Below are 25,548 nucleotides of genomic sequence, written 5' to 3' on the forward strand. Positions count from 1 at the left end.
ATATGACCTTTGTGTGAACACTGATGAATCTAGCATAATACCGTTTGGCTTCAATGGATTATTCAGAGCAGAAGTAGTTGAAGTGTATGCCTTGTTTTCTAAGACCACTGTGGGGGACAAGGGGTTTATTCCCAGTATCTATAAAGATCCAGGAGCAGGAAAAGAAAAAAAAAAAATCAAAGGTACCATCACTTACATTTTGTTTGTTACTTTGTAATCACCTTCCCATCCTCACCCCCACCAAAATGAACTGCTATATCAAAATCCAATTACACTTTGACAGTAAATAGATCCTCAAAGAGTGGTTGTGACTGAATCCTTGTTCCTCAGAATAGATGTTAAATATACGAGAGTGTCAAGAGCTCTGAAATCTGTATTCCTAGCTTCATTTTAACTGGGTTCTCTTCATCTATGAAAAAAAAATTCCTTAGCTAGCTATTTTGTAAAACCAGGGAAAATATTTCTTTTCAAGTATTCTTTTCAAGATAAGTTATCTCATCCCCCTAGAAATCTGAAGGGACACACTGAGAACCACAGATGAGGAGTGAGAGGCTCCATAGAATCGCTTCCTGGGAAAACAACCATAAGAGTTTATAGAGGGTCAGGACATGGGAATCTGGATTTTGCTCAATAACAAGAGAGTGAGCTACAGGCTGAAAATGTAGATAAAATGTAAGAATGAATCCCAATCTCCTCCACTCACTAGAGCCTGGGCAAAATCACTTGGCTTAGAAGGCCCTCCCAGCAGACCAAGCAAACCCCATAATTCAAGGCCATTCATTCATTCATTCATCAATATTTACTAGGTATATGTTATGTTTCAAGCCACCTGAAAGCTTTTCAAATGCTTACTAAATGCCTGATTGTACTCTTGAAGTCTTAGTCTCTAATAAAGTCTCTACTGATACAGTTTCTATAGCTATGATATGGAGAACTGTATTAAAAAATAACAGAGTTACAAGGTAATCATAGCTCGTAATAACAACCATACAGACAGTGGCATCTCTCACTAAAAGAAACCAAGTTTCCTTGGAGAAATGACTGATTCATAGCCTTGAACATCTTGTTCTTCAAGGGAAGCAAGGAAATGCTTAAACACCAATAGAGACATGTCAAAAGAATACTGGTGTTGGTTTGCGGCCATATCCCACTTTGAGCATCAAAATGAATGACAGAAATAATACATTAAATGAAAAATAAATGCATGAGTCCATAGTGAAACTCAAGAATAAGAAAGTGGGGGGAGAGAAGAGAGAAGAGGACAGAAAGGGAAAAATAAAAGAGGAAAAGCTCTACTTTACAGAAGAATACCAATTGTTATGGATTGAATTGTGTCCCACCCAAAATTCATATGCTGAAGCCCTAACTCCAAATGTGACTATATTTGGAGATGGGGCCTTTAGGGAAGTAATTAAGGTTAAATGAGGTCATAAGGGTAGGGCTGGAATCCTGTAGAACTGGTGTCCTTATATGAAAAGAAACACCAAGGTTCTCTCTTTCCACACACCATACAAAAGAGGCCATATGAAGACACTGAGAAGTCAGGTGTCTACAAGCCAAGAAGAGAGGCCTCGCCAAAATCCAACCCTGATGACACTTTGATCTTGGACTTCTAGCCTCCTGAACTGTGAGAAAAATGCATACTTTCTGCTATTTAAGCCTGAGCCATACAGCTAATACAACAGTTAATAAATATTAAGAAAATGACAGAACTGAAAAAAAAAATCACCATTTCTTAACCCACTATGTAAGAATCACTAATGGATGCTAAAATCACTGGGTTTATTGGTTTAAAAATATGTCCGCACAGGTTAACTTTACAATGGGGAAATTAGGAGTGCCATCACCACTGTAACCAAATGATCAAACTTAGCACCATCAATAATGGGACAACCGTTTATATACCTCTTGATGGATCCAATAAGAAATGTCCATCACCTATGCAGTATTCTTGCCAAGAATGTTTAACCTGAATCCAGTCATGAGAAAACAATGAGATAAATCCAAGAAAGGGAGACGTTTAAAAAAGCAATTGACCTAGATCTTCAAAATAGAGTCAGTATCAGAAACAGAAGAGACTACTTAGTTTTAAAGCCTCTAAACATCACAACCAAATGAAACCAATAAACCTTGCTTGAGTCTTGCCTCAACAAAAGCAACTAAATGGACATATTTGGTATAACTGGGGAAATTTTTTTTTTAAGTAGGCTCCAACGTGGGGCCTGAACTCAGGTTCCTGAGATCAAGACCTGAGCCAAGACCCAGAGTTGGATGCTCAACTGACTGAGCCACCCAGGTGCCCCATAACTAAAAGGCACCCTTTATAAAATGGGGATGTACATTTGATGAAAAAATTGAATTAGTGTTAATTTTCTTAGGTGTGAATAGTATAGTGGTGATAGGGGAGACTGTCCTTATTCTCAGACAGTTCATGCTAAAGTGTTCATGGGTGAATTATCACATATCTGCAACTTTCTTTTAAATGGTTCAACAAGGGATGCCTGGGTGGCTCAGTTGGTTAAACGTCTGCCTTCAGCTCAGGTCATGATCCCAGGGTCCTGGGATCGAGCCCCACATCGGGCTCCTGGCTCAGCGGGTAGCCTGCTTCTCCCTCTCCCTCTGCCTCTCCCCCTGCTCATGCTCTCTCTCTCTGTATCTCTGTCTCAAATGAATAAAATCTTAAAAAAAAAAATCATAATAATAATGAGTTTGAGACATTATGAAAATCCCCAAAATATGACACAGAGACACAAAGTGAGCAAATGCTGTTGGGAAGATGGTGTCAACAAACTTGCTCGATGCAGGGTTGCCATGAACCTTCAATTTGTAAAAAACAAAACAGTATCTGCAAAGTACAATAAAATGAAGCACAATAAAATGGGGTATTCCTGTAAATAAATCAAGAGCAAAATAAAGCAGAGTAAAATGTTAATAGTTAATAAAGATAAAAGGTATACAGCATTCAATGTATTATTCTTCCAACCTTACTGTGGTTCGGAGTTTTTCAAAATATACAGTTTAAAAAATAAAAAATCTAAAGATATTAAAATGTTTACTATTTTATGGCATGCAGCTTTTCCTAACTACTGACCGTGCACCTACCAAGACCAAATAGTATAACTTAATGGTTAGAGAGAATGGATGTCGGTTACCGACAGACCAACATTCAATGCCTGTCTCTCAGACCTTAGGCAAGGAACGGCTCCAAGCTCTAGGTTTCTGCAGTGAAATGACAATAGTATCTAACTGGTATGCAGCTGAGAAGATTTATAAAAAAGTCTATAAGTTTATAAAAAAAAAAGTCTGGCACACGGGAAGGCACTATTATGATTACCTGATGGAATGAGGATAGGATTTAGAGGGTACTTAGCCTCCATTACATGCTGCACACTCTGGTAAGCACCCTCTACTAAAACTCTGACCTCACTTACTAACAAGGAGTGACTGCATTATATCGTGAGTGACCATTTTTGTGGCAAGAGTGTCTTCAACCAAATGAAAATTTCCTTAAAGGCAGGGATCAGGGCTTAACCCTAATTTCTGTATCTCCTAAAGAACCTAGTTATACCTGGTTATTCATGGTACTATTTCACCTGTATATTATGCTAGATCAGGACTTCTCAATCTTGGCTACACATTGGAATCACCTGGAGAGCTTTTAAAAAAATCTTGGGTATTTTTATTTTGTTGGTCTGGGGTGGGACCTAGACCTCAATATTTTTTAAAATTCCCATGGTGATGGTAAAAAGTTTATGTTCTGTGTTTCTCCTTAGGGAAATGACACCAGCTATTGCTGCCAACTTTCTACCAGCTTTGGAGTAGCCTGGAGGTTACTCTGGAGTAACCAGAGGGAGGTAGGTGTGTATTCTAACATGTCTGCCTTCTCCTAGGATCAGTGCTCATCCTCCTACTTCTTGAGCAATCTCAGATCATTTGTAACACCTTTGTGTAGCTTGCATAGGAGAGAAAAAAATATCTTTTTCCTCTATCCTTCTGGGACTGCTCTAACAAGAGACAGATTAACAAGAGAAAAGCATACATATTTATTTAATATACACTTTACATGACACAGGAGCCTTATAAGGAACTGAAGACCCAAAGAAATAATTAAACCTGAGAATTTTTATATTAGGTTTGATGAAGAGTGGAAAATTGTGGGAAAATATGATGGGACAAAGGACATGGGGTAAGTGTAGTAAACTGGGGGAAGCTTAGCAAAGGCCTGTTCATTCAGCTCCTTCTCTGTGTCCCCTCATCTTGAGAAAGAAGGATGCTCCTTTCCTTTAGGTATAGGGGAGTCACCTCTCACATGAAGGTTTCACGACCTGCTTCAGGGGAAGATCAGAAAGTCCCTCCTTCACATGCTGTTTCTCAAATTCCTTCAGCTTAAAATAGTCAATATGCCACAGTACTGTTTGGGGATAGTGAGTCCTGAACCTCATCTGTTGTTAATATAAAATGTGACCGATTGGTGCTTCAATTTATCACAATGAATAATTACACCTAATGTTGCTCTTTCTTCAGTTGGTAAAACTATAAAGGTGACTAAACCAGAAGTTTGGGTGAGATTTCACAGCACTAATAATTGCCTGAACAGCACAAACATAACGGTTAAAATGCATTATTGATCATTTGGGCTTTCGCAATTCAGAAAATATTTTCATTTGTGCGCCAGAGAAACCAAATCAGAAGGCAGACCATTTGAATGATAAAAGAAATGGAGATGTGTAAGAGGGGAAATCAGAATCAGCAAGCATAATAAGAATATGAGAACATGAGCATTTTATAGCACATCTATCCAGCCAGCTGCCAATGTTGAAAACCAAGTTCCTGATAAAAATATACCCAGGTGCTGGTTGGATGCTGAGCATGTCCCACAGTCCTTCAACCACGATAGCCCCTCCGGTCATGAGTCTTGGCTACAACCCCGGTGGTCTGACATATCTAGGTTTCGTTTCCCTGCCCTTGGCTGTGCCCTTAGAGGCGCCTTGAACTGCTGGGAAGGCACCATGGATCATCAATAAAATATAAAAAGAAAGGATACTCACAATAAGATATAATCACTAATTAGGCACTTGCTTCTTCAAAGGAATCAGGACTAGACTACTTCCAAAAACTCTCCAATTTCCCCACTAATAGCCAGGTAACCACGGCCAAGTCACTTAACCTCTCTCTCAATGTTCAAGTTTTCCTGTCTGTCAGAAAGAGATAATAAAGTGCTTAATTCATAGGTTGTTATGAGGATTCAGTAAGAGAAGGCATGTCAAATGCTTAACACAGTTCCCTCATACATAGTATCATTGGCTAAATGGAAACTAATATTATTAATATAGTAATAAATCCAAACCCAGCAGTTTCGTGGGTAGAAAAATAAAATAAATTAATGGAAATCCAAATTAACCCCTATTTCCGTTAATTTGTACGAGAAAGCTTTGAAATTTCAGCAGATAGTAATGGACTGAAATATTCCAACTTTGTTTTGACAGTATCTTCAAACAAAATTTAGGTATTTAAGGCCACTGTCCTTGAAAAGAGAACCCAAAGATTAACTGCTTCTAGAAAAGATGGCTTCAAATTTTACAAATTTCCATTTCTTCTAACTAAACCTAAGACATGCCCTCCAAATAAATAACAAAGGTGATGTTATAGTGGGACCATTTCCACTCATTGCCAAGACATTTCTAACTAACAGTGAGGCAGCTGAGACTTTAAATTTTTAACTGAAAAGAATAATGCAAATGAGATTGAAAAACCCTGTTGGGTAAGACAACATCAAAGAACAATATGCTAAAGAGTTGGAAACCAAAGGAGAAAAAGCAATAAGCCTCAGTGGAGCAAAAGGAAGGATAATTCAGTGATTACTTCATGTAAGGAAGAAAAAATTTTCCTCTACTTTCTCAGAATCAGAACATGGAGCCCTTCAGATTAAACAGATAAAAGGCAGATTAACAGGAAAAAGGCACACAAAGTGTACTGATATTAATATTAACATCATGCATGGGGACATCACAGAAAAGAAGTGAAAATCAAAAGAAGTGGTTAGACTGCATTTGGGGGGAGGCTTATATATTATTTTACCAAGAGTGATGAACTGGGGAGAAATCGCTAGGCCAGGGCTCCTAGGAACAATAAATTGTGGGAAGGTGGCTGTCAGTAAGGTTTGTCAGGCAGACTCATCTTTGTGCTATCTCTGCTCTTCCTGGTACAGAACGTGGGAACACCTTTACAAATGGAAATTTCTGCCCTGCTTTTAGTCAGAAATGGGGAGGACTTTTCCTATGTCTTTCTCAATTGCCTTCAGCTCAAAAATAACCCTTATGCCAATGGGACATATCTGGGGGTGGTGTATTCTGGACCCCTTCACTAGAAAGCAACTGTGGACTCACACTGAAGTTTTCCAAAGGCAAGTTGCTCTGAATAACATAAATAGATAAAATTGTTCTACCATGTAATTGAAGTACCCTAAAGGATAAATAGTAGAAGTGGACTAGACAGCATATAACAAAAGAAAGCTAAGGATTTCTTATCACGAAGGTAGAAAGAAAGGGAATTGATTTTTTTAAAGATTTATTTATTTTAGAGAGACAGAGAGAGAAAGAGTGTGCACACAAGTGGGGGGAAAGGCAGAGGGAGAGAATCTTCAAGCAGGCAGCCTACCATGGGGCTCGATCCCATAACCCATGAGATCATGACCTGAGCTGAAACCAAGAGTCTGATGCTCAAGAGCCACCCAGGAACCTCAGGAATTGATTTTTAAAATGCTAAAACGAGGGATGCCTGGGTGGCTCAGTCAGTTAAGCTTCTGCCTTCAGCTCAGGTCATGGTCCCAGGGTCCTGGGATCGAGCCCCGCATCGGGCTCCCTCCTCCGTGGGAAGCCTGCTTCTCCCTCTGCCTGCCGCTCCCCCCACCCCGCTTGTACTCAATCTCTCTCTCTCTCTGACAAATAAATAGACAAAATCTTTAAAAAAAAATGCTAAAATGAGAAAAGCTGAATGGTTATCAAAGGTTTTTTTTTCAGGGTAGTCAAAATTTTGGTATTATTTTTGTTAACTTTTACTACAGGTTTAAAATGTTGGGAAAACATTTAATGAAAGTATCACAACAATGATAGATAACATGTAAATCAATTTTACCTTTAGTAAATTCAACATGAGGTAGAACATCTAAATTTAAAGATTCTAGCCCTAACAAAGAAAGACTAATTCCCACTCTAATGAAGCAATTCTAGATAAAACATAACGAGATAAAGTGTTACTTTTAAGTCCAGGCAGGTAGGCCTTTGGCAACCCACAAAGCCTCTGTTGATCTCAATCACAGTACGGATACGACAGACTATAATGGACCCTGCAGTGGTCTCCCTCGTAAGATTCTGTTTCAACATAAATGGATATGACTCTCTTGTTAAGATGTGCCTCTTCCTTTTCCTTCAGTCACACTTTTAAAATTGAATACATTCCTCGTAAAAATAGTTGCATTATATTATGACACAATAAAAAACACACTTTCTTCTCAGTTCCTTTTACAGAACAGGATTACAAGTATTTTTAGGTTCCCAAAATCTTATAAAACCAAAATCTAGAACATTTTAAAATATCTTGCTATCTCAAGAAGTTGTAAAATTTTCTTAAGTTTATTTTTTTATTTAAATTCAATTAATTAACATATAATACGTTATTTGTTTCAGGGATACAGGTCTGTGATTCATCAGTCTTTTATAATACCCAGTGCTCATTACATCACATACCCTCCCCAATGTCCATCACCCAGTTACCCCATCCCTCAACCCCCCTCCCAAGAAGCTGTAAAATTTTTAATCAAGTTTTAATAAGTAAGCCTGGTTTGTCATGAATTGTTCATACTGTTATTAAAATGTCGTTTTGAAAAATTACAGAACACTTTTCAAATTTCATGAGCATCTGAGTATTAGATCTCTAGATATTTGCATAGATCACATATTTAAGTTTGAGGGACCAATGTCTCTCCTACAGAAACTTACACAGCAAGAAGCAACAGTGTGGGGTCAATCATAATGAAGCATGCTGTTATTGACCACGTTGATCTAAAATGATCCCTTAACCTTTTTCACTTGTTCTTTTCCTTTATCTTTTTGCAAAACTTCAAAAACTTATGTTTTTTATCCTGTCTTAGGGTTAAAGGTTTTGAAATTACGCTCATGTATTAAAGTTATAAGCCTACACATGTAAAAGTTCTGGTTCCCAAAGCAAATTTTCTCGTCCCTTAAGAGCCTGAACCTGAGCACCAGTAGTAGGGGGAATGTTGCCCGTGATCACCTTTCCCTTTTAAGAATGCTTTTTCCAGTTCAATTTGGTGACCCTTTCTTTTCTTTCTAGTTATTGGGAGCCTTTTCTAAGTACTACCAAACAGGAAATTACCACAAAGACAAGTGGAAGGAAAAAAACATTTTTAAAATAACTTCACACACCACCTGCAATTCTGGTAAATGCCTCGCTCTCAGAGTGTGCGGGCATTTTTGAGATTTCTGTCAAATCAGTCGCACTGCCCCCCCACGGGGATCCGTGTTCCCTTTTCAGCTCAGTAATCAAATAGCTCTGACTGGTCCATGTCTGCTTTTGTCCACTTCTGACCTACATGTTCCCGTGAGGGACATCTTTGTCTCACTTTTCTTTGGTCACTGAGTTCATGTACCTCAATAGGCTAAGTCTAGCAGTCCATTAACGAGAATTCTCAGCTCAGCCCCAGGCCACCCAGAAACCCCGGTTGCATGTTCTCACTGAATGGCTTCACTGGTGGCCCATTCAAATGTGCTAATGTCAGAAAAAAGGGCTGAATGGGGCGCCAATGTACACCATTGCCGAGGCAAAGTGACTGGGCTTCCAATAAAGCCTCCCCCGGGGTGATGTTAAGCAGAGTTAGCAATGGTGCTGAGGCTGAGCCAGGGCTAATGCTCCAATCATGCCAGCAACAGGTGGTACAGATGCAGCCACTGCAATATGAAATCACAGTGCAGAGTTCACCTGCACTTCAATCCTCTCTCCAGCTTCCAACCTGCAGATAAATGTGCAGTTACACCTCCTTCTCCCTCTGGTTGTGGGGCAGGCTCACGGAAGACGTTTTGGGTGGGAAAGGATATGGGCATTGTTTGTTTCCAATTGTTCTGAGGTTTACTTCTGTTGAAAAGCTTTCTTAGAGCCCTTCTATTTTCTCATGGACCGTACAGAAGCAGAGAAAGCATTGTCTCGAGGGTCACCCCCAAAGCATTAAAAAGACATTTTCGCTCAGCAGAAGACTATTTTGATTATGCAAAGCAGATGTCACATTACAGCCCCGTGCTGCTAATTCTCATAAAAGAACATCTTGAACTGCAACGAAATTATGAAGGTATGATGACTAAACCAATCCTGCAGCCCCTCCTCCTCTAATTGGGGCAAATGAAAGGGGAAAGAAAAGGAGGGCACAACTCCCATTTTTCCTTCTAAAGGTGTCTGAGAAGAAACATAAAAGCAACCAGCAAGTCAGGATTTCCATAATTATTTTTCAATTCACTGAAGACCCCTGGATTTCTGAATTATTCACCAATATACGGTATGCCCACACATCAACCTGGAAGAATAGCCCAAAATTATAGTCCCACTGTCACCCAAACTTGCCACCAACATGAACCAGTACCACTGCCTCCCAGATTCCTAACCCTTAAATCCTGGTGACAGTCTGCAGAGCCAGGCCACGGTCATGACAACCTCAGCCTTCCAGGAACACCCAACATTTTGCTTGGCCACTCACTACAAGTCAACATGTACAAAAACAATTTTCATTTCTTCAGCTCCCTCAAAACCATTTTTCCACTCCTGAATCAAAAATACCAACAAGCCGGGGCACCTGGGTGGCTCAGATGGTTAAGCGTCTGCCTTCAGCTCAGGTCATGATCCCAGGGTCCAAAGATGGAGCCCCACACTGGGCTCCTGGCTCAGCGGGGAGCCTGCTTCTCCCTCTCCCTTTGCCTCCCCCCTGCTCATGCTCTCTCTCTGTGTGTCTCAAATGAATAAATAAAATCTTTAAAAAAAAAATACCAACACGCCAAAGAGTACAGGATATCTCCCCATCTCGGCTAACTTTGGAAAACTGTCATTTTGTTGGGGGATAAAGTCCAAAGCACACGATGCACACACATATCCAAAATGGAATTCAACCCACATGGAAGTGATTCTTAACTATTCCAGAGTGCTAACCTTGGGGATCTCCCAACTAGAGAGTAAGCCCTGAGAACTCATTTCGATCCAGGTTAAAGAGGGATGGTTTTTGTGGAGGGAACTCTCTGAGGCCCACGTCGTCTATCTGGTCCCTGAACAGAGGTCTTCCCCAGGGCTTTATATCTGGTTGCCAAGCCAGCAGCTGGTGCTGGACAGCTGTCCCTGGAGGAGACTTCTTTAGAACGGCAGCCCCAAGTTGACTCCCCCACAGTCCTGTTGCTCACATATATTAAGGGGTTTATGGTGAATAAGATTCAAGGACAGTGGTTCTTGGGCACTAGAGAGAAGGTAAGGGGTCCCACAGAGCCTCTAGCCTAAAAATCTTTTTTCTTTTTCCTTTGCAGCCACATAAAAGAAGGTTTCTCCCTCATTGTCCCTCATCTTCTAACGTTGGTAAGCAACTACAGAAGGTTTTGCAAATTATTATAATTTTTATGTAATGTGGAATTCATTTCTTTTCCCTAATTTTTTATAATGGATATGGATTGTTTTTATACTCAGAAAAAGAGTTTTGTTTTTTTTTTAATAGGAAAGTTAATTGATCCTCAATCTTTTATTCCTTGGAAGTGGAATTTTGCCCTCAATTCCCTAAGAGAAACTAAATATCTGTGTAACATGCTACTAAGAGAAACTACTGGCTAATTTTTGAAAAATGAAATTCAAATTACTCAATCAAGAAAAAAATCTCCCGTCTTCTCTCTCCATAATTTCCCTCCTCCTTGATCATACTTCACCCAATGCTATTTAAGGTGTAAACTTAAATTTAAAAAAAAATCTATGGCTTCTTGTTGGAACTGGTATCTGTAAAGCTCACACTCCTCTAACTGGGGTAGCATTTGAGGGTATTTAGATCTTGCTCCAGGGAACTACACCCATGAGATGTTAGAACTTACCCATTTTAGTTCCTCTGGTATATTTCTAAACAGAGAATGCAAGGATCCCTTCAAAACTATTACAAACTTACATGAAAACTGGATTAGGTTCATACCCAGCCACCTGGCTTGCATTATTTCTCTCATCTTTATTCGTTATGTAGATCAGCTTAAGAAGTCAGAAACTTAGGGGCACCTGGGTGGCTCAGTCATGATCTCAGAATGGTGAGCTCAAGCCCCGAGCCAGGGCTCTGCTCTCAGTGCGGAGTCTGCTTGGGATTCTCTCTCTCCCTCTCCCTCTGTCCCTCCCACCCCCACCCCCGTCTCTCTCAAATAAATAAGTAAATCTTAAAAAAAAAAAAAGTCGTCACAAATTTATCAAGCAGTTTTTAAAAGATGCCTCTAGATTTTACGTTCTTCACTCCTCTAAAGAGGCTCCACAAAATGCCCAGAAAGAATGGGCCAATCCCCAGCTGTCCCTTTGTTTATAATTCCTTCCCTCCTCCCTGTTGTGCCCTGCCCTGCTCTCCTCCCCCAGCCACCCAAACTTTGCTTTTGAAGGCATCCTTGACTTCAGAGAAGTTAGACCATGTCACGGATGTCTTCTCTAAGGCAGGCTAATAGAGATAATGGGCCCTGTGGGAGAGAGGAAGCCAAAGAAAGAGAGGGATTCCTTTGGATACTTAAGGGAATTACTGAGGAGCCTCAGCAGACTCTGGCTAACAAATTTAAAAAAAAAAAAAATGGAAAGCAGCTGATGTTGTTTTACTAGATCCTTTATGCACTCAAGGAAAGGCCACTGTGGAAGTGGAGATGGTGGTGGTTTGTTGTTTGGGGGAGGGGAGTAATTTTTTAAATTATCCTTAGGCCACTTACTGAAGACTCTGAATAAATGTTTCAGATAATTGAGACTATTAATTAAGACTACACCCAGGAAAAGTCATTAGCATTTTGCTCACTAGACAGAGATGGAACAATGAATAAATTCTAGTTAAACAAGAAAAAGTCAATAGCAATCATTTCATAAGTTAGAAAACCAAGTATTTAAGTGCTGCTGTGGGATAAATCAAAAAGAATTTAGAAGAAATCCTTTCTTTTCTCCAGCCTACATTTTTCACTGGAAACAAAGGACAAAGTTACACTCCTAATCTCCCTAACTTCAGCAAAGAACTCTTCACAGGATTCTTTTGATGTTGACTTCAGGCCCTTAAAGCCTGGCCTTTTCTGTACATGTACTGGGGATCATATGCACGAACTTTCGGATAGGGATATATCTACCAACCCTGCCCTCAGAGCAAAATCTGTCCCAGCCCACCTTTAGGCTAGAACTCAATGATGTGTGTTCTTATTGGATCCTCACTCAAACCTACCACCTCCTTTCCAAGGAATGACTGAATTAGAGACTGCAACACAGAAATACTTCAGATAGGAATTAGCCATTGGCTAACTGGCTCTAACCTTCCTGTATGGATACAATGTAGCAATGATACTGGTGAAGCCCACATTAACATCTTCCACATAAACAGCCCAATTCAAAAAGAAGAATGATTAGATAGACATCCCAAAGTACAAAAACAGGATAGATCACATGTGAGGCATTAATACAGACATACATAATGAACATTCTCCTATGTATTTTGTCACTGTTGTTACAAACAAGTGTTCCTTATATGGAAAAAATTGCATTATATTTTCTTACCTTTTTCTCTTGTGACCCAAGAGTAGAATCAACTTGGCATTGAATTGACTCTATTCCAAAGAGACAAATCCCTTCATTGAAGGAGAATCTTGCTTTAAGAACCCCACACTCAGCTGCTAGACTAAGAGAATTAACATAGAAAGATGCAAAAAAAGGCATTTTAGTACAATACAGCAAATTCTGTATATGCAAGTGGGTGGACCTGTATCACAGAGCAGCAACACTGCATAGAAGACCTATGCCTTTATGGAGTAACTTTTCCCCCTGCCTAACTAGGCTTCCAAACAAGCATCCAGCTTTGTTTTCTACTCCTACAAATGTCACTGATGTTGTAGAATCACTTTTTTGCAAGATATATGTGAGTGTGATTCTTAAAAGCAAGTGTCAGCTGAAGCTATTTACTGCATGCAGCTTCTAATTATCTTTTCTTACAAGAGTCTGTTACGCCAAGATCCCAAGCAAACCTATCACCTAGTGACACGCAGTGTATTTGTCTACACCTTCAGAGCTTGCCATAGCTACAGATGCCATCTTCCTAGACTGTCTCTGAAATCTCATGTTTTAGCACTTCAAAAAGGTACCAAGACAATAGTAGGGATGAAGGGAGTGGGTCCTCCACCCCAATTCAAAAAATGTCAGACATATTTTATGAGCCTAAAGGACTTTGTGTCTCATTGTCAAAATCTTTCTTCACCAAAAGATTAAAACTAGCTAGAACACAGTAGATTGTATTAATTATATAGTCTATTAATTAGACTTTGTATGTAAAATAATTAGCAATGAAGTCTCTATGCCAATTGATTAGTGTAGACTTTTATTATTGATGTGGCGGCAAAAATAAATAGGATCTTTAACAAAATTATTTTTAAAGCTACTATGAGCCTCCCTTTTTTGTAGCATTCTTAAACAACTCTTAACTATCATCAAATGGCCCTGCTGTTCTCTCGAATGCCATTGGCAAGAGTTGCAAGCTTCTGGGTTAATTCTATGTAATAAATCAACATTTCTAAATAAGATTCATATATTTAAAAAATCAGTTGCTGTGACTTCACAGCTTGATACAATTTTCTATACGAAAGGGCCTGATAAAGTTTTCGTTTTTTTAACAGTTTAAAAAAATAAGCAGTGACTGGCACCCAAACCTAAAAGAAAGCCAGCAACAAGTCTAATGAAAATCGTGCAGAGAGCCCATCAGACATTAAGTAAATACTTTGCTTGTGTTTTCTAGTCCCTTTTTGTTTGGTTACCATGGCAACCTGTTTTTGTGGGGGTCACTTGGAATGTATAAGAATTTGCTGCAATTAGATGCTTGCGTCCCATTGGCCAGTATAATAGAGAGTAGTAAAACTAAAAAGAAGTAAAAGAGAAGGAAAGGCACGGGTGAATGTGGACAAAGCCAACATGCACTTCAGGAACCAAAGAAAAAATTTTGTAAGCCTAATTATCTTTCAGAGCTATTTTCAAAGTTGCTCTTAATAAAAATTTCCGTATCCTTTAGCCTGTGATTTCTCACCTTGTTGACCTTCCAAACTCCTCCTCAGCTCTAATGCACTTACTGCACTTGATTTTACTTCTGTTGTTCTCTAATTGTTTTATGGATATGTCTTATCCCTTCATGAGACTGCAAAAGTTCTTCAGGGTCAGGACCACACGCCATACTTTGGAGGCAGTGTGATGAAACGGAGAAACCCATCGAAGAGGAATTAGATGTGATGGATTGTGGCCTAGGTTCGGAAACCAGTTAGTTGTACACCACTGAGCCAAGTGCCTTCCACCTCACTGAACCTCAGTTTCCATATTATAAGACTCATGCCTTTCAAAGGTGTTAAAATTAGATTATGGTATACTATCAACAGTGTTATTTAAACCTGTGATATATGCTTATTATGTATGTCCTGAATTAAATTTAATTGATTCAATATTTTATTTTAGAATTCTGTCTCAGGCAGCCCTGAACATCTAGATTAAGGTACCTGCTACTTCTCCAATACTCTAGAGACACTATCACTTTGTTATGGACTCTCAGACTAAAAATTTTAAATCCATGGTTAGGCAGAGTGAAAGTATCCTACCTCTCAGAAGAGAGGAAGCAAGTTAAATGTCTGTGAGTATATTCACAAAGAAAAATAAACAGCATTAGCACATGCTCAAAGATTTGCTTAGCCTGGCTCATAAGAAGGCAAAGCAGCATTATGGTGGTGTCTCACCCAGATCCAGACATTCTGAATTACAGAGGAATTGTTTACTTAAAATACCATCACCGCTTTGTTTTTGTTTTTGTTTTTTTTTGAAACAATATCTATTAAGGTTTAGACCTATCACTCGACATACCAAATGATTTCAGGTCACAACTTGATTGTTTACAATCGAAAGATCAGCTAAATTCTCCTCCATTTACCATGATCACTCCAGATGCTTTAAGCGCTTGTTCAGTCTGCTCAAGAAGGTTATCCATCCAGGCTTTATTTCAACATCTCCACTGGCAAAACAACAAAACAAAAAAACCCCAAAAAACCCTCACCATACCCCAAAGCCATTCATCCTGTGTTCAAGCAGCTCTAGTTGTTAGATAATTCTTCCTTATATTAAAACCAAATCCTTCTTCCCTATTACTCTATACATTGGTCCCAGGCTACAGTTGCTCTCATAACATTGTTTGGAATTCTTTTCCTCTGACTACACATCAGGTTTCCAAGTACTTCTTCAAGAGACATCATGACCTAAACACAATCCTCTGAGCTGGCTAATCAAGACTATGTACAATAGGACTATGACCCCATAGTTAATTCAATGAGCATGGTTGTGTGCCTATTTGAGGCTATATGCTGAAGATACAAAGACAAACTAGACAACATCTTTGATTTCAGGGAGATGATAATCTATAGGAGGAGCCAAGAATGTTAGCAAAGAGGTTCAACAAAAGTTAAGGTTGACAATACAGTAATGTTCCAAAGAGTATGTTTTCAGTGCTCCCTGGGGAGTGGAAAAAGGATAGAAAAAGTTTCAGAGAGGAGGTTTTCCCAGGTAGTCCAAAGAGAAAGAGCATTCTGGGAAGAAGCAATAGCATAAACAAAAGTTCTGACATTATGATTCAACATGATAAATTGAGGGAACTCCAAAAAGTTCATTATAACGGAAATGCAGGGTATAAGGCAAGACAAAGCAAGACCTTAGGTTAGAGAGGTAGGCAAGGGCCAGATGGTGGAGGACTGTGTGCGCCAAACTAAGGCATCTGAACTTTGTCCTACAGTCTAGTGGTCTCCAAATTCGGGTGTACATACCACAGGGGATGCAGGAAATGATCCAGCAGGGTAAAATATGAGAACTTCTAGTTTATTTGATTTTTACCCCAAGAATTAGGAAAATGTTAAGCTTTACTAATATTTCACTGGAATTGACACTGGCAACCTCAATAAGTTTGAATATCAACTGTCACATCTCATACACAGTAAGCAAGCAAAGCATCTTGAAGGAAAAATGGGAATTCCACAACATGGAGGGCTGAACAATTGGCCATCACCCTGTTATTCATTTTACTTTGATCAAAAATGTTGCATTTTATGGTGCCTAGTTAAGTAGATGTATGGATTATATTATCTACTTTTAAGTAAATAACCCTCATAAAATAGACAACTGACTTAAGAAAGATCTCTTCAAAGAAACCCCAAACTGAAGATAACACTAACAGGGTAAGCAAAATAAGACCTAAGAAAAGGGCAGAGCTGATCCTTCTACTCCTTGTATAAACTCTTTGTCAGGTAAAAATACTAATGATCCATTCAGATCTATTAAATCACTGACATATAGATGCATATATGTGTGTGTATATATATATGTATATATACATAAAGAAGGTATATTTTTATTTAAGGTATAGATTTACATCTAGAATATGAAGACCTTACAAATTTTTTTCTAAATTTGATAAAGATTAATAGCTTCTTCTGCAGGATTAAAAAAAAATTATTTATTTGAGAGAGAGCGAGCACATAAGCAAGAGGATAAGCAGATGGAAAGGGAAAAGCAAACTCCCTGCCAAGCAGGGAGCCTGAAGCGGGACTGGATCCCAGGACCCTGAGATCTTGATCTGAGCCAAAGTCAGACGCTTAACCGACTGAGCCACCCAGGCACCCCTCTTCTGCAGGACTTACTTAACAGTAATAGCTTTGGTTAAAAATACTTGTTCTTTCTTCCTTAGAAACATGGTCCAAAGCATTCTGAAGCCCTCTGTTGACCTTAGCAGATGATGCAGTGACCCTGTTCACATACCTTCTTCATAACCTTGTCCCTGAGCCTTGGAGACTGCATCTTAATACACGGTAGCCCTCCATCTGAGGGCTCTCTAGATCCGCAAATAGGTAGGCCAGAAGAGCTCAGTAACTTTTGTCTGCTGATGACAGATAAGAGTTGGAGAATATTTACTGTGTCTCAAGTGGAACAACTCAGAAAAATTCTATGCTAGCTCCTGAGCTCTCCAGCTGGAGTGAGCTCCATTTGCTCATAGCAGGAACCTGCTTGGTGACACCTCCTTTACTGGATCATTCTCTTCCTTTTCTCACTTCTGCCATCCCTTATCCATGCTTTCTGGGATCTCCTTCTCCCAAATAAACTCCTTACACTCAAAAATCCTTCTTTCAAGATTTACTTCTTTGGGAACCCAACCTAAGACAGTGACTGATTAAAATGCATCAGATAAGGGGCGCCTGGGTGGCTCGACTGGTTGAGTGTCTGTCTTCGGCTCAGGTCATCACAGAGTCCTGGGATCAAGCCCTGCATCGGGCTCCCTGCTCAGTGAGGAATCTGCTTCTCCCTCTCCCTCTGTTCCTCCCTGCCGGCTCATGCTCTCTTGCTCTCTCACTCTCTCTCAAATAAATAAATAAAATCTTTAAAAAAAAATGCATCAGATAAATAAATGGAAAACAAAGCTAAATATTTGAAGAAATGAGTATCAGACACTCGCTAAACACTTGAGAACAAAACTATGGATGTTTCTAAAATGTTTCTTCTTGATATTTGTTACTCTCTCAATAATGAAATACATGAACAACTTTGGTGAGCCAGTAAAGTGAAATGTAGCGAAGAATATATATATTCTCATTAGTATTGATATCTTTCGAAAACACTCTGTCAGGGAAATAGTGGGTATAAATAGAAAGTTGACTAAAAAGAAAGAGAAAAAAGGCCCTAGGGTAAAGTGACAAAGTTAGCACCATAGCAAAATTCATTAACTATGTTATTATAAGCAAATTTAGGTGCAAAAATGGTAAAGCAGATGAACATTTTATTTTGTTGATGGCATTAATTTTATAAAAACAAAGACTTTAAAATGTCCATGTCTTGATAATATTTCAGTATCACCTTTTAATGAGGTAAAAAATTATCATGAAAATCTGAGGTATTACACAGAGATTTTTATCTCACAGCAAAGAACTGAAAAAGAACTTTCATATATAAAGATGAGTTGCACATTTTCCTTTTACAAGCAGTCAAAATTTGCTTACCTTTCCTATGATGAGAATAATTTGCCATTAGCATACTACCTTGCAGATGGGGTTTTTTAAATAAATAAACATCAATCAAAGTGTTAACAAGTTATTTCATGAATATCAACAAACTGATTCTAAGGTATTTTGGAGATGCAAAAGACCCAAAATAGCCAACACAGTATTGAAGGAGGAGAACAAAGATTTACAATTAAGCTACAGTAATAAAGGCAATGTGGTTTTGGCAGAAGAGTAAACAAATAGATCAATGGACAGGATAGAGAGCCCAGAAACAGACCCCCATAAATACAGTCACTGCTCTTTGACTTTGAAAGGAGCAATGGTGCTGGAACAACTAGACATCTACATGCAAAAAAAAATCATCTAGACACAGACCTTACATCTTTCACAAAAATTAACTCAAAATGATCATAAACTTAAATGTAAAATGCAAAACTCTAGAAGATGACGTAAGAGAAAACCTAGATGACCTTGGGTATGGTGATGCCTTTTTATTTATTTTTTTTTTAATTTTTTTTTTAAAGATTTTATTTATTTATTTGAGAGAGAGAATGAGAGATAGAAAGCACGAGAAGGAAGAGGGTCAGAGGGAGAAGCAGACTCCCTGCTGAGCAGGGAGCCCGATGCGGGACTCGATCCCGGGACTCCAGGATCATGACCTGAGCCGAAGGCAGTCGCTTAACCAACTGAGCCACCCAGGCGCCCATGGTGATGCCTTTTTAGATAACACACCAAAGACACGACCCATGAAAGAAATAAATGATAAGCTGAACGTTATTAAAATTTAAAACCTCTGTTCCGCAAAAGACAGTATCAAGAGAATTAGAAGACAAACCACAGACTGGGACAATATGTTTGCAAAAGACATCATCTGATGAAGTACTGTTATTCAAAATATACAAAGAACTCTTAAAACTCAATAAGAAAACAAATAACTCAATTGAAAAATGGACAAAAGTCTGAAACGCACCTCACCATAAACAGAATATAAGCATATGAAGAGATTCTCCCCATCATATTTCAACAGAGTAATATAAATTAGAACAATGAGATATCACTATACCCCGATTTGAATGGCCCAAATCTGGAACACTGACTACACCAAATGTTGAGAGAATGTGGAGTAACAAGGATTCTTGTTGATTGCTGGTGAGAAATGCAAACTGATACAGCCACTTTGGAAAACAGTTTGGTAGTGTCTTACAAAATTAAACAAAACGAACTCTCACCGTATGATCCAGGAATCACCCTCCTTGGTATGTAAACCAAAGGAGTTGAAAGCTTATGTCCACACAAAAATCTTCCCAGGGACATTTATATCAGCTTTGTTCACAATTGCCAAAACTTGGAAGCAGCCAAGAGGTCCCTCAGTAGGTGAATGGACAGATAAACTGTGGTACATCCAGACCATCAAATATTATTCAGCACTAAAAAGAAATGAGCTATCAGGTCATGAAAAGACATGGAGGAAACTTAAACGCATATGAGTAAGTTGAAAGCCTATCTGAAAAGGGTACATACTGCATGACTCCAACTATATGACATTCTGGAAAATGCAAAAAAACTATGGAAACAGTAAAAAGATCAGCTGTTCTCAGGGGTGGGGGATGGGGAAATGAATAGGCAGAGCACAGATTTCTAGGGCAGTGAAAAGACGCTGCATGATGGTATAATGATGGATGTATGTTAATACGTATTTGTCCAAACCCACAGATTATACAACATCAAGAGTGAGCTTTAAGATAACTATGGACTTTGGGTGAGGTGATTATAATGTCAGTGCAGATTCATCTTTGATAAATATCATTTTTTATATCATTTTGTTATTTTGGTATCATTCTGGTGAGTGATATTGCTAATGGAGGAAATGTGTGGGAGCGGTAGGCATATGGGAAATCTCTGTACCTTCCTCTCAATTTTGCTGTAAACCTAAAACTGCTCTAAAAAATTAAGTCTTTAATAAATAGACAATCTGTCTTTTCAGAATAAAGGTGAGAGTTTAGCAATTAGTGAAAAAGCAACTGTTTTTCAAAAGAAACATGTATGGATGACAGAGCATACTCGAAATGACAATATTTCCATTATTGTGTGATTTCATTACCAAAAGCAATGCAAAAGCATCGTTCTCATGTCTCCACATTTAAAAGCATGAAAATTAAATTGTTTAACTTGTTCTAAAATTTTGTAAATAAAAGGTTTCAGTGGGGCTTTTTTTTGTTAAAAAATACTGAAATATAACACCTTTAGTTAGCTCACAAGAACTGATTGAAATTATGGAAGATAAAAATGTATTACCCAAATTTCAGAAAAAAAGATGTGAACTGATGGATGGGACTGAAAAATAAAAATTATATTATAGTTATAGCCATTGATGCACTTCTATTTGTTTTTGAAGTATCCTATGTTTAATCACTGCAGCAATCAAAAGCAAATCTCAAAATAAACAGCTCTGAGTCACTGTATCAAAAAAATATTAAGCCAAGTTTTTAAAAAATGAAACACATTTAAAAAAATAATGAAACACATTTCAGAATACTGCAAAAATAGATTACTTTTATTTGTTCTATTAGTAAATGATATTTTGAATGATTTAAATCCCTATTGTATCGCATCCTTTTTAAATTCGTTTTGTGTTTTATGACGTGTGAAATATTTACATTGTATACTTATTTTTACATATTTATGTTGAATATACATCCTCCAAACATTCTTTTTTTATTTATTTATTTAAGCAAGAGAGAGGAGGAAGAGAAGGAGAGGGACAAGCAGACTCTATGCTGAGCACAGAGGCGATGCAGGGCTCCATACCACAACCTTGAGATCATGACCTGAGCTGAAATCGAGGGTCGGACACTCAACCGACTGAGGCACCCAGGTGCCCCTCCAAACATTTCTTATAGATATGGCACATAGACAATGGGAAGACCGGATGAAAGTCTACTGAAGTGGTTTAGAGTTGGGAAATAACATGATCACATTTATGTTTTGAATGCATACACTAGAAATAGTGTAGATAGCCTTGCAAATTTGGAGACAAATGAATTAGGAAACTATCTGACAATCAAGTAGAGATAATTAGTCCTAAATTAAAATAGTAGCTACTGAGAGAGATGAACAGTGGCTAAAGTGACTAGAACTTGGAAGACCAATTGCAGGTGAGGGTCAGAGAAAGAGCTAAATAAGGATGAGTTGACTCCCTAGTTTGGGGCATAAGTGACTTCATTGGTAGTAGTGTTCTCACCAAGACAGGCCCTCCCAGACAAAAAATACCAAGAGAACATCAGGGTTAGGAGAAAAACCTAATATACCTGCTAAATCTAAGATGCTATAGGAGATCAATACTGATGGCAGAAGGCTGGGCTTACAGAGTTGAAAGTTGTCAGCTTGTATGATTACACTTTGTTACTTTATTAATGAAGCTTAAAAATAGATTGTTTTTATTTTGAGGAGAGGAAAAGTCAGTTATATCATCCTGCTAATTCATACTGAGTTTAAAATTAACTTTTAAATCTTTGTCACATGTGATATTGTTAAGGCACTTCTCATTATGCTGTGTATTTGCCATTAAGTATATGGCCCTAAGAACAGGACTTTCCCCTTGTGCTTATCTCATTTTGCCTCGCTCAAGTCAACACACCAAAAGGTTTATGAAGCTCTCCTTGGATGGTGATGACTATCAAGCACACCAACCACAGCTTCCAGCTTCCTATCATCACTTGCTAATGTCTATTAATTGAAAATTTCATGGCATGTCTTTTTGCCCCTCCTGGCTCTCAGGCACCTATTACTGAATTGATTGGTTTATGGCACCCTATCATCATCAGTAAGCTGCATGCCAACTATTTTATTTTTACCTTTTTTGTTGTTCTTCCTTATACCACATTTCCAAACTCTTTTCTTTTCCTTCTAGTTTCCCCCATCATATTCGATCTGCACTGAAAAAATAAAATAATTGAGTGCTCTACAACTTAACATTGATGAGAATGGCATCTCTCCATTTATTCAGATTCATTCATTCAATGAATATTTCTTCAGTGCTGCCCTGTTTCAAATTCTCCTCTAAAAGCTATGATCATATTAGACAAAAGTTTGTATCTTTTAATATAAGAATTTTAATATTTTTCAAAAGTATTTTCTACATTTTCTTAGGTCAATTTCTAGATAGATACTTCAAGTTTTGTTGCTATAATGCAAGGCATCATATTTCCCATTTTATTTTTAGTTAGTGCAAGTATAGAAGAACTCTGTTGATATTTTTGTTGTTGTTACTGTTGGTCTTCTATACAGCAACCTCACTGAACTCTTTTTATTAGTTTTAAGAGTCTGTTAGTTGTCTTTTCTGTATTTGTTTATGAATCAATTACTGTAAAATTGCTATATATGCTTCTTTTCATTATGCTAATTCTATCATTACATTTTTTGTTTTACTTGGCCGTATTTTATGTTATTTATTTTTTTTAAAGGTTTTATTTATTTGACAGAGAGAGACAGTGAGAGAGAGAACACAAGCAGGCGGAGTGGGAGAGGGAGAAGGAGGCTCCCCGCTGAGCAGGGAGCCCGATGCGGGGCTCGATCCCAGGACCCTGGGATCATGACCTGAGCCGAAGACAGACACTTAACGACTGAGCCACTCAGGCATCCTACTTGGCTGTATTTTAGTGTCTAGTTAGCTAGTGACATTCCCACTAAACAAAATATTTGGCACATGTTTGGAGTACACTGTAACCCAGAATCAAATTTAAATGGTTTGTTGTGAAGCCAGGAAAACTGCTGCAACACCAGACACATAAAAATATATTCATTCAGCTAATACATGTTAACATTCAAGAAATTTAAATATACATTCAAATATAAAATATTTGAGAGCAGAGTTCAAGGTAACAATTACGGAAAAGCTGCCATATTAATAGGAATCAATAAACTAACCAGTTTGTTTATCTCCCTACCTTTGCCAGAGAGAATATTGAGAGGAGAAATGACAAAAATGTAGAAGGGGAGAAATGTATACACTACACTTAAAATATGTTCTCCAAGATCATATTTCATTTTGTAAGTGATGATATTGTACTCTTTCCCTTCACAAGTTATATTCACTTACCTCCTATGATGAAATTTATTCAACATCTTCAACTACCACCTTCCATACTCATTCAAAAATAATAATAATTACATCAAGAAAATAACAAGCAATAGTACTTATTTTTGTGTTTTTATCCTGAGATGTGTGAACTATTCATTTAAGGATTGTTTTTTTCTGCTGGTATTAAAAAAAAACAACTCATATTAAGAGGAGAAGAGAGCAATAAACATATAGTGATAAGGGTAGAGCTGGTTAAAAGCACTAAAAGCAGAAGTACTTACAGATCACACTGCTTCAGCTCTTTCTAGAGCAACGAATCCAAACAGGGCTCTGCCTTATGTTGCTTTCTTTCACTTTACAGATGCTAAAAACTTTCATTTCAAGTTTCTATCTCCTAGAAGTGGCGTGAAAAAAAAGCTGGTTATTATTCCTAAACCCATTGAAATTGCATTTGTGGCATCAAAATGGATTTTTTTTAAAGCAGGATGTTGGATTGACAGTAAAGCAGCTGCTCTGCAACAAACGAAAGCAAAAATTAATAAGAGACCTTAGCAAAAGAAAGACTATTGGTTTTGCACACCCAGAGCAAATTGGCTGGATTTAGAAGAGCACACTTTGATCTTTTCCAGACTAATTACTGCTCTGTGGTTTGACTGTTTTGTGCATTAGTTGCCCTTCATACAAAACCGAAACTGCTATGGTGCACAGCTGTAATACAAATGAAAATTTGACATTCAGTAAACAAAGCATGGCAAGGGTCATTCTTTCAGCACAATAACTGCATAATACAATTTTAGAATGCCTTTTGTATACCAAAAAATGACACATTTTTAAGGCAGTTTTGAACTCAGAGTAGGCAGTCAAGGCTGTTTGTAAGGGACAGAGAGATTGCTCCCAACTCTGATCTATACATACAGATGGAAAACAGTTTATTTCAACATTGTAGAAATGCTAAGGAATTCACATATTTACAGAAATAAATGTGTCCATTTTTAGAAGATGGCTTTTCATCTGTCTATAAGGTTAATTGGGAGCAGATTTCTCAAGTAGCTGTTTACTGAAGCAATAATGGTGTTTATTCACCAATATGATTCTGGATTTGCTTCTGGGAAAGAATTCAGAGTATTTTATATGTAGACTTTATATCAAAATACTTAATGCTATATTTTTCAGAAAATGCAATGAATTAAATATTATAAATTATTATTTTCAACAACCCCAATTGAGGAATTTTTAAATTTTTCATTATTTATAGATCACCATAATTACTAAGGCATCAGTCTCTTCCTGACTAAGAGATATATTTAGCTTATCATCAAGTTATCCTTCTAAATGGCATGACTTTAAACAGTTTGCATTTTTAATGCAGTTTTGATGGTCACTCTAATAAGCTGTACAATAAGTACATAAAAATGGATCAAGTATATTGAAAGGCTTTTATATTACACTTGATTCAGTCTGTATTTAAATCAACTTAACCTTTGAAGCTATACAAACGTTACCCAGTTTTTTTTCAACACACACATTCACACAACTTCAAGATACCTACACTTAAAAGTGAGAGGACTTTCAATAATTCAGCTATTTAAAGTTGAAATATTTTAAATATAGAGAAATACTTGATTAAAGAAGTGATCTGTCAGAAACATTTCTGGCTAGGCTAGACAAAAAAACACCAACCCGTTTTTTATGCTTTATTTCTCTCAAACTTTTGAAAAGAGGTGATGTAGAGAATATTGATGATATAGTTCATGGAATTAGCCATTCACCAGAAACAGAAAAAAATCTGTATCTGGGATAACCGTAACTGGGAAAGTGTGCCAGAGTGTCAGAGACTGGAGATACCGAGCTCCTCTTTCAACCATTTATGAATACCACACGTTCAATGTTGAGCAAGTTGCCTCTGTCATCATTTAATTGCTATAGGAATTATATAAATTGTATGACCTTCAGTGCCTCCCCTTTTCGCTTTCAAAACTTAACTGGATACATCCTTCGTATACACACAAAGCTGTTTTCTAAATGCCTGTTTCTGTCTGGCTCATTTACCTTTACCTAACAGAACAGCTCTTCTGGGGGGTGGGGGGGGGTGGCAGCACGCAGAGTAGTTACCTATTCACAGCAAGAGACTTGAGAGTTCAGTACAATAGATTTTCACAATAT

The 25,548-nt window shown here is 37.9% G+C and overlaps 2 long non-coding RNA genes across 8 annotated transcripts in view; one reads left to right on the forward strand and one right to left on the reverse strand.

The window, feature by feature from the left end:
• LOC148163897 (uncharacterized) overlaps positions 1 to 9,239 on the forward strand; it is an 80,484-nt gene extending 71,245 nt beyond the window's left edge. For 2 of the 3 annotated variants that reach the window (XR_015768511.1, XR_015768509.1), the window contains 3 exons: positions 3,774 to 3,854; positions 8,353 to 8,458; positions 9,162 to 9,238. This is a non-coding gene — a long non-coding RNA (uncharacterized LOC148163897). Of the gene's footprint in view, positions 1 to 3,773; positions 3,855 to 8,352; positions 8,459 to 9,161 lie in introns of all 3 variants that reach the window. The other variant, XR_015768510.1, reaches the window with a different exon arrangement.
• Positions 1 to 25,548, reverse strand: part of LOC114203778 (uncharacterized) — a 133,869-nt gene that overhangs the window by 84,497 nt on the left and 23,824 nt on the right. For 4 of the 5 annotated variants that reach the window (XR_015768507.1, XR_015768508.1, XR_015768504.1 and 1 more), the window contains one exon: positions 23,667 to 23,779. This is a non-coding gene — a long non-coding RNA (uncharacterized LOC114203778). Of the gene's footprint in view, positions 1 to 12,801; positions 12,923 to 23,666; positions 23,780 to 25,548 lie in introns of all 5 variants that reach the window. The other variant, XR_015768506.1, reaches the window with a different exon arrangement.

The sequence above is a fragment of the Eumetopias jubatus genome, unplaced genomic scaffold (genome assembly GCF_037043125.1).
Source record: "Eumetopias jubatus isolate StellerSeaLion01/CBP00866 unplaced genomic scaffold, mEumJub1_p1.0 scaffold_7, whole genome shotgun sequence".
NCBI classification, from domain to species: domain Eukaryota; kingdom Metazoa; phylum Chordata; class Mammalia; order Carnivora; family Otariidae; genus Eumetopias; species Eumetopias jubatus.